Raw genomic sequence first — 10,262 nt, forward strand, 5'->3', positions numbered from 1 at the left:
GGTGCACTTACTAGAGATATTGAAATTAATGTTAGTCTGTACAGCTAGGATGTGTTCTAACAGTGCAGTTGGTTGGCTGAAACTTGGACTTCATGGTGGCATATGCTTAATGAAGTTGAAATGCCAGTGTTTCCCTGGCACTAATGTAGAAAAAGGAATACAAAGATTTAGGAAGACAAGACTTTAAATGGATTTATCCTGTATAATCTACACACAGACACATACCAACTATATCTGTTAGAAGACCCAGAAGACACTCCCTTCACTAGGGCGTTGAGAAATATATTAATGAGGATAACCTTAAAAATACCTGTTTGTTCTCATCTTCTAGACAGTAATGACCTTTGGGATACTACCATTGAGATGGGTTCCCCCATTACACTGGAGACTTCAAAACAGCAGAAACGAAATTTTAGCACTTTGGTGCCAAGGACAAGGTGGATATTTTAAATAAAAAGGACTCAGGAACCTAGTGATGGTCAGAACATTTTGACTTATAGGGATGTCTGGTGAGCTAATAGATCAGAGTGTCTCTGAGAATGAAATACATTGACAGCCTGCTAGAATATTACTTGATTTATAAACAGATCCTCATTTTCATAGCCAAAAGCCTGCCATAGTGGTCACTGCCTCTCACTCAGTTTCAACATGGCAAAGGGTATGGATATGGGAAGGGGTGAAAAACTGGGAACAATAATGCCAGATACCGTAAGATTCTTAGCTGTATGAGGAGAGAGGGATAACATTCCCGACTCACTCCTATGCCTTAGTGTCTAATTCCAATAATCCATTAAACCCAAATTCATTAATAAACACTCTCAGGGCAGTCTAAGTATCTGTGATCACTTACAACCATGATCTCAGCTTCTAAATTTTTGACGTTTTGAACTATGCATTTAAGTGAATATATACAAATTATCATGTATGTTTAGAATATATGGGTTCTACTGAGGGAGATTCTTCAGGATATGTAGTCCACCATATTAACAAACATAAATTAGTCAATTTTCTTCTGGCAGAATCCAGAATTCCTTCTGGATTCTTTTTTTTTCTTACTAAACTATATCCTTTAGTAGCTCTTTTAAAAGAGTTAGAAAGGACTGGTAGCCTTAGTCTTTCTCTGAGTATATTTTTATTGTGACCTCACTCTTAAATTGTAGTTTACCTGGGTATAGAATTTCTTATTAAAAGTGTTTTTTTCTATCAGTAATTCAAAGATATCATATTATTGTATTCAAGTAACTATTTCTGAATAAGAAATTTCCTGTCTATCTAATTGTTGTTCTTTGTACACAGAGTATCTTTCCTGGCTGGTAAGTTTTAAGATATTTTCCCTCTGATATGCTCTATTTTATTCTCAGCCATTTTAATAATGGCTGAGAATTTTCTAAAATTAATGACAGACACAAAATTACAGATTCAGAAATCTCAGAGAACAGCAAGTAGGATAAACAAAAAAAATCTACAATATGATATGCATATCATATTCCAGCTTCAGAAAACCAAAGGCAAAGAGAAAATTTTGAAAATCTCAGAGGAAACAAAACTACCTAACATACAGAGAAGCAAGGATAAGAATGTCCTCATACTTCTCTTCAGAAACCACGTATGCAAGAAAAGAGCAAAGTGAAATATTTAGTGTTGAGGAAAAAAAAAAATGACTAACCTAGAAAATTGTATCCAGAAAAATTATACTTCAAAAAGAAGGAGAAATAAAGACTTCTCAGACAAGCAAATTTATTCTTGTTGTGTTGCTGTTGTTGACAGTAGACCTGCCTTGCACAAATGTTGAAAGTTCTTCAGAGAAAAAGGAAATGACATAGGTCAGAAACTCATACCTGCATAAAGAATCAGATAAGGAATAAGTAAAGGTGAAATAAGACTTTTTATTTTTAATTGACCTAATAAATAAGTTTGTTCAAAATAATGATAGCAATGATGTATGCAGTGATTATAGCTTATGGCTAAGTGAAATGAATGACAGCTGTTGTAAGGAATAGGAGGGAGTCATTGGGAATACTCTGCTGTAAGGTACACACACTACCCATAAAGCATAATACAGTTATTTGAAAGCAGATTTATCTTAGTTTTAAATGTATATTGCAAATTTTAAGCCAACACCTAAAAAAAAATTTAAACAAGTATAATTTATATGCTAAGAAGAAAGAAAAAAGAATCATATGAAACATTCAATTAAAACTGGAGAAGGAGCAAGGGCAACAGCTGGACTGCACCCCACAGACCTGCAAGCCTTGTACTTGCCCAGTTTCAAGGACAAAGAAAGAGCCCAGAGTCAGCAACAGAGACATCAGTGGTTTAATGGAAGAGGAGAGCTTACAGGTCTGAAGCAAGGTCCTACAGCCAACACTGCACTGTGTGCAGCAGACGGTAGACATGACGTGGGGGGCAGTCTTTGCTTCCAGAGGGGAGGGGAAGGGTACCAGTTTATAGAGGGAATTGACATCAGGTTGGCTCATCGGTTACCAGGGAAACTAGCAGGCCCCTCACTGCCCCTTTGATAAATTATCCTGGGGGAGATGTTCTGATCTAAAGATGAGAACAATCATAAGCTGAGGCAGGGGTGGGAGGAGTATTTAGGAAGGTCAGTCAAGTGAGTAGGGTGTAGGTGAAGCAGGCGCTGGTCAAGCAGGGGACGTACAGAGAGCAAGAGAACAGCCATCTTGGGTGGCCTGATCATATACTCCACCCCTACACACCCTGCAGGACCCTTATAATCTTGGTTCATTCCTCTTCCACGAGATCCCTATGGTCATGTATGTAGGGGGGCACTATAACCACATGTCACAAATACAATAAAAGACAGCAGCAAAGAGTATCAAGAATGAGATACCTAGTATGCTCAGAACAGTCATTTGTGGGCAAATTTTAGAGCCAAGCACTTACCAGGTCAATGGAGAGGGAGTCAATGATAGCAGCACCCTGTCCAGTTATAAGGAAGGTAAGGCCACACCTGGTTTCACAAACCCAGAGCCACCCCCATGGGGAGGGGAAGGCCCTGGCTCTAAGAGAAGTATTTCGGTGGCCTAGCCAGGAGTCAGCAGTCACAGTACAGATCTGCCACCCCATGTTATGTTGGGTGCCATTAGGGGTGGACCCATGAGGTCTTTCCAACCAAAAAAATGTTAATCCCACTAGTTGGACTTGTGTGTCCAGAAGCCAGCTGATTCCCTCGACACAGCATAGCCCAGGGGGGCACATGGGCAGTCTCCTTGGCAAAGAGTAGGATGTGCTGTATGGTAACATTTACCGACAGGCATCCTTCTGAGGTACTGGCATGTGTGACAGGAAGATGTAAGCGTCTTTCTCCCCATTGTCAGTCATCCCCACATGGTTGCATCAGCCTGGTCAATTTTTCATGAAAGTCAAGAGAAAGATGACAATAGCAACTCACTGTAGACCCAGCAGTTAGACTCATTTCACAGTGAGCCCATTGTTGCTGCTCAGGCTAGGGACGAAATGTAAGACATCTAACAGGCACGACACAGGCGAGATCATGACGTTAAGCAAAACACAAGCAGTAACAGCATTCTGAGATACCACAGCCTGAACAAGCTCAGAGGTGTATTGATGGGGAAACGTTTTAGAGGCTATACATTTTATCATTTATACCAAATTGTTACATGACCGTTGTGTCTGTGCTTTTAGCAGCAGATTTAAAGCAAGCAGTGTTACACACCATGAGTAGTTATACTCTGTGACAACTTCACTAGAGAATTCTCTCTCCATCCTGAACATCAGGGCAAAAGTATGGCTAACACAATAACTTTCATAAATACAGACCTCAATTAGCAGAACTAGAATTTAATATCCACTGAGACATAATATTTTTCTCCCTCAAATTACCCTCATCTCCACCAAACACAGCTAAATCATGACTAATTTGTTTGCAAATTAAGTCTGGTCAATAGACCACACAGTTTCTTCCAAACTGGCTGTGGTGGAACAGTCCTCAGAAGGAGTCTCAGACTGAATTCCCAAAAGGCCTCTCAAGGCCAGGAAACCCATGTCAAAGGCGTGCCATCAGACTCCGCGTTGGTGGATTTCTCTCTTCTAGAGGTCCCCAAAATACTGAGATTCCTGCACATGCCAGGAGACGGTCTTTCCTGTTCACCTGATATGGCAGCTTGGAACCCAAGAATCTCCAACTTCTGGAGGGACCAGGCAGAGAAAAGAGAAAAATGTTTCAATTCTACCCACAGGTGTAGTTTACCAAATTGCTGTAAGTCATAATTAACTCGAGGGGAAGGGCTTCCCTAGACCTGCAAAGCACAGATCAAAACCAGTAATATTCCAGAGAAAAACCAAAAGAATTATAAACATATTCACCAGTTCACTCAGTAAGCAATCCTTCTGTGAACTTTTAATGAAGCCATTAGGTTTTCCATTAGGAGTCTTTCATTTCTTTCTGTTCAACAGTATAATCTGAAATTTATCGAGGCCTATACTTGTCAAAGGGTTCTTCCTATGAATTTTCTTGAAGATGAAGCCCTTTTGCAATGACATCAGAATACACAACTGTCTATAAATGATAAAAGACTTTAAAAGGTATGGTTAAACGACTGATTACAATATAATAAAGAAACTTGGTTACAACTACAATTATGACTGATTATAATCTTAATTAACCCTTAAAAACCTTAATCTCTGGCAAAAAACAAGAACTAATTGTAAACTATTTGTCATACCAGCATTTCCTGATTGGAAAACTTATACTTTAGTCTTCCTTTCCTAAGAAAGCAAAGGTAGATAAACTTAGACCTAACCAGCAATTAATACTCCAATATTTTATCCTATGTGAAATGACACAGATAGTCAATGAATTCTCTTCATATATCTATATAGACACAGAGATGTCACAGTTTTCCTGCTAGAGTTTAAAAGGCCTCTTTTTTCTTCACTCTCAGGGATCTCAGGTGATTATAATTCCTGGGAGCCCAGGTAGATCATTTATATCTCAAAGGCGCAGGAAGAGAAATACCAATTCTTTCTAGAAAACTAACTTCCTCTAAGGGAATATGCAACAACCGGCTTTAGAGCGTCAAATGATTCCCACCTTGGCCATTTTCAAGGATTTTTTTCAGTTTCTCAACAGCCAAGTCAGTTTAAATAAATAACAGTAACAGACAATAATACGTATCATTCACTCACATTCACGTGCCTCACTTTCAGAGGAACAGGAATCAGCATTCAAGTTAATTTTCGCGTCAGCTGTTCGCTCAGCTTCTGTGGCCTTTCTTAACATAAAAAGCAATGGCCTGCCCACAGCTGTGGCCACTACCTCATCGTCTAACTTCTCTTTTCCCCCCACCGTAATGGCAGCCAATATCTCAGCAATGGCCTTGGGAGGGGGCGGGTAGCGTGGTCTGTAAGTTCTCTGTACTCTCCTAGCAGCCCCGATTCGTCAAGGACAGCCACCACAGGGCCCCATATACCCGTGGACGGCCACTCCAGGATTACCCCTGGAACTTTTGGGCCCCGCATTAGTGGATGGCCACCTCAGGATTACACTCGTAACTTCCGGGCTTCCACACTTGAGCGGAGGGCCCCGCAATCTTCCATTCCCTGTCCTTATTTCCCAACATCTCAGCGCTCACGGGAGTTTCCTCGGTCTCCTTGCTGGCTAGGCCAATTGTTGGGCTGCAGCCTGCAGGCCTGCAAGCCCTATGCTTGCCCAGCTTCAAGACTGAAGAGCGAACCCGGAGTCAGCGAGAGAAACATTAATGGTTTAATGCACGGGGGAGCTTACCTGTCTGGAGCGAGATCCTGGAGCAACGCCCTCCCTCCTGTGCGGCAGACCGTGGGCAGGCCGAACATGGCGGCAGTCTTTGCTCCCAGGGCTGGTGGGAAGGTTACTTATCAGTTACAGGGGAATTGACGTCAGGTGGGCTCATCAGTTACCAGGGAAACTAATAGAGGGGCACGCCCCTCACCACTCCTTTGATAAGCTATTCTGGTGGAGATGTTCTGCTCCAAAGATTAGAACAATCACCAGCTGAGGCGGGGGGCGGGGTGGGAGGGCATGTACAAGGGAAGGTCAGTCATGTGACTGGTGTAGGTGAAGCAGGCGCTGGTTGAGCAAGGGATGTACAGACAGCAAGAGAACAGCCGTCTTGGGCGGCCTGATCATACAGCAACTGATAGAAAAGTTACAAACATGCTAGATACTAAAAGAACAGTATCAATAATCACTTTAAATGTGAATGATCTAAATGCCAATTAAAGACAGAGACTATAAGAGGGTAAAAAAATAAAATTCAAGATTTAATATATGTTGTCTTCAAGAAATTCAATTTACGTATAAAGACACAGACTAAAAGTAAAGGATGAAAAACATAATGAAGAAAGATAATTTAATAATTGGTTGCACTGAATTTAAAGAGAAAAAGTGAACGAATTATATATTTACCCTTGGAGTACACAGCTGTAACCCTTCAGAATAAAAGTTGCTTACAAATGGAACTGGTAATTTAATTTGATAAGAAACACTATACTCTAAATTGGGGAAAATCTCTTATTTTTATGTTATAATAAATGAAAATGGGTAAGGGGCACACAAACCCATATTTATTTGGGAAAAAAAGACTAGTACACGTTACAGTTTTAAAAATGAAAGTAAGCTATTTTGTATTAAAAATCCCAACTAAGCAGTACTAAATTGATCTTTTTGCTTCTTTTTTTGCTCTTTGACCATACTCTGGTAGTATTATGAATCTACTGAAATTTGGCTTTATTTTCCCTGAAATTTTAAGAATTCAGAAAGAATACATGTAAGCATTTTTTTCCATATTCCTCATGGCAAATGTGTTATCAAATTCCCATACAATAACTTGGTGTCCTTGCAGAAATTTATATCTGTCTTTAATGAAAGACTTTCTGTGTAAGTTCCCAATCTTACTTATGGAAATGTTTTACAACTACTTCTGGTCTGAATGTGAAGGACTTTCTTCATCATTTTCATCCCAAACCCAGACATATTTTCAGGAACCATCATCAAAAATCACCAAAAATCACAAAAAAGAATTTGATCTGGTACGTAAGTTTGTCAAACAATTCATTAAATCTACTCCATAGATTTTTAAAGATTTGGTGATTAAAAACTTCATGGTAAATGAAAAATTTCTAATGCATGATAGCTACATTTGCAAACAGTTACTCTGGGGGTTTTCATGGTTCAGTATTTTATCTTCTTTGATATTCATCATAAAATTAATAAATTCCATTAATATTTATAATTTCCTTTGAGAAGAAAAACCTACCTGAATAGTTGATTTTGTAGGCCAACAGTACACTGACAGCCTATAGTGAATAAAATGTGTATTTCCTCATCTTATAGACTCAAGAAACAATAATTGTCTTTGGAGGCAAACTACTATATTAAAAAAAGGCAGAAAATATCATAGATAGACCATGGATATCATCACACGTTCTGAGTGGCAATTTAGTTTTAGTAAGACAGTCGGAGAGACTTCCCAGGACTGTAAGGATAGGCCTCTGATTTCTTTCCACTATAGTTGGATATTCCCACCAGGCTCTGGGCCCTTGACTTCCAGCAGCCAATTGATGCTGCTTGCCAGCACTGTTGAGTATCCTGATCTGCCTTTACTTACCTACTACAACCCCCATCACCCAGGTGCTCCCACTGACCTCCAAGACTCACACCTCCATCTCCCCCTTCTCCAGCTCAGAGAACCAGTGAGGCAGCAGTGGCACAGCACGGTGGGGACCCCACTTTCTGCTCATTCTCTCCCCTCTTCCCTGCTGGAGTCACAGGAAGCCTTTTATTCCTGTGATCCGCTTATTTTATAGTTTCATTCAGATTATTGGATAACTTCAAGTCTCTCTGTGTGGTTCATTTCCTCGTCTTATTTGCTGTTGAATACTGAGAGCTCATCTTCCATAGAGCTAAAACATTTCTGGGTCTCTTTCACACATGTAAGGCAAATGGGATATGCAATATAAACATGACTCTGAAGACCTGAGAGAAAGACAAGAAGCTGGGCGTGACCAGAGAGAAGTATGCATACATTTAAAGACAAAGCAAAAAAAATGGCTTGAGTAGTACAAACAACTTCTGTGGCCAAATGAGATTTCAAAAGATAATGGAGAGGGACTTCCCTGGTGGTCCAGTGGCTAAACCTCTGTGTTCACAATGCAGGGGGCCCGGGTTCGATCCCTGGTCAGGGGACTAGATCCCACATGCTGCAACTAAGAGTTTGCATGCCACAACTAAAAATCCCACGTGCCGCAACAAAGATTCCGAGTGCTGCAACTAAGACCCAGCACAGCCAGATAAATAAATAAATATTTTTTAAAAATAAAGATAATGGAGAGCATCTGGTGTAAAACTTAAAAGTCCCTGTTTACAAGTGAATAAATAGGAGTAATTTGAAAGCAATTTGAGGAAGTTTATGGCCTGAACACAGCTTGGTGAAAATTATTTTGGCAGCTGTGTCCAGACCAATTCTAGTGTAGAGTAGCTGGATGAATAAAGTCCAGCAAGAAGATCGCTGAAGTGTTCTAAATGAAATGTGGTGAGTGCCTAGACAATTTGATAGTAGGTAGAGGCGCAGTCAGAGCACAGAGTAATTTTTCAACAAATATTTGTTGTGTGTCTGTAACATGCCAGGCTCTGTGCTCAGTGCCAGGAATAGAATGTTAGGCGAAAATAACCTTGGTCTCTACACTTACAAAGTTAAGTGAAAAGATAAATCGCATGAAAGAGTTCTTCCTTGAGAAACTTGTTTTATCTGAAGGACAACTTGGAGTTAACTAACAGCAGGTTGGAGGCGGAAAAAACATATGCGAATGATACTACTTGTCATCAGACTAAGTCTGTAAATATTTGGCTACATCACTATCATGTATCCCACTACTTTCATAAGACCTCATCATTCATTTGTTCAGCAAATATTTATTGAACAGTTTACTCTCACCCATCACAGTTCCAGGTGATTGGGATACAATGAGAAAACATCCTAAAATATGGTGGAGGAGAGAGAAAAGTAAACTGACCATCATAACACGTGGTGACAGTAGTGCTGTGTAGTTCCAGGAAAGAAAAGGCATTAACAGTAGTAACCGCTGTAATTACAGAATAATAGCTATTATTACCAAGTTCTTGAAAATCATCATTTACAGAATTTTTGAAAATCATTTACAGTAGAATTTTAAATTGCATTAAACCCTTTCTACAGGAAAATGCAGTTGTAGGGATGCAAAAGATGATCCAAACATTACATGTTCCTTCCTTGCCATAGTTGGTGCCTGGGCACTGTCATCTCAGGCAGAAAGAGGCCCAGGTAGGGCTAGAAGTGTCAGCTCTTTGTTCCAGTTTTTGTGACTTCTGCCTTCATTTCAAACAGAATAAAATCACATAATAAAACACCTTTTCATAAACAGCAGGAGAAAAAGTGAAGGAGGACTAAAAACTAATGTAATGCCAACGCTACCCAAGGCACCAAATGTAAGCTGCTTATCCTCTGAGAGAAGCAGTTGTTTTGCCAGCAATATCCCTTGTCGTGGTGAGTGGACGTGCTGCATAACCACAGGACTTGTGAATGGTTGCAGGCAGCAGGCAGGAGACTATTTCCCCAATCCACCCTCTGGAGCCCCACAGAGCTCAGAGCGGGAATTTTTGTATATTGACGACAATTACTTGGGTATCTTCCATCACCAAAATTGGATATGTATTGTCTCATGTTCTACTTATTTAGCAATAACACATTTAAGGTGCCAACTTCAGTCTTCTCAGGAAACTGTAGTGCTCAAGGAATTCTGCCAACAGCCTAAGAAGGTTCTCAAGGGCTTGGCTGAGAAAAGGAAACATCGGAGAGTAATTCGACCCAGCATGAAAGGTCACAGGAGTCAAGGTCTGTTGCCAAAATGCTGCTAGTGAGGATTAATTGATATCAATTGAGCAACCACAGAGGTGTGTGGCATTTGACCAAGACTGCCTTTCTTAGCCCTTCCCGACTAAAAAAAAAAAAAAAAAAATGTGCACATTCAAGCTAGCAGGGCCAACAGACGTTCACCTCTGCGGCCACAATAAAATCGAAAAGGGCTGATGTGATTACAACGGTAAGCCCCTCTCTATTTTCAGGTAGACAAAGATCAGTTTTGCAGTCATTTATCTAAGACGGTTTTCCCCTCAGAAGAGAAATAAACAAAATAAAATTTACTGAGTTCTAAATATATGCCAGGCCCTGAAGTGGTCTTTTTTTTTTTTGCGGTACGCGGGCCTC

At 40.2% G+C, this 10,262-nt stretch overlaps 1 long non-coding RNA gene across 1 annotated transcript in view; it reads right to left on the bottom strand.

Annotated features, from left to right (window-relative positions):
- LOC141276005 (uncharacterized) overlaps positions 1-5,838 on the bottom strand; it is a 98,121-nt gene extending 92,283 nt beyond the window's left edge. The window contains exon 1 of the long non-coding RNA XR_012324751.1: positions 5,768-5,838. This is a non-coding gene — a long non-coding RNA (uncharacterized lncRNA). The remainder of the gene's footprint in view (positions 1-5,767) is intronic.
- Between the last annotated feature and the right edge of the window lie 4,424 nt (positions 5,839-10,262).

This window comes from Tursiops truncatus, chromosome 12 (genome assembly GCF_011762595.2).
Source record: "Tursiops truncatus isolate mTurTru1 chromosome 12, mTurTru1.mat.Y, whole genome shotgun sequence".
Classification (NCBI taxonomy): Eukaryota; Metazoa; Chordata; class Mammalia; order Artiodactyla; family Delphinidae; genus Tursiops; species Tursiops truncatus.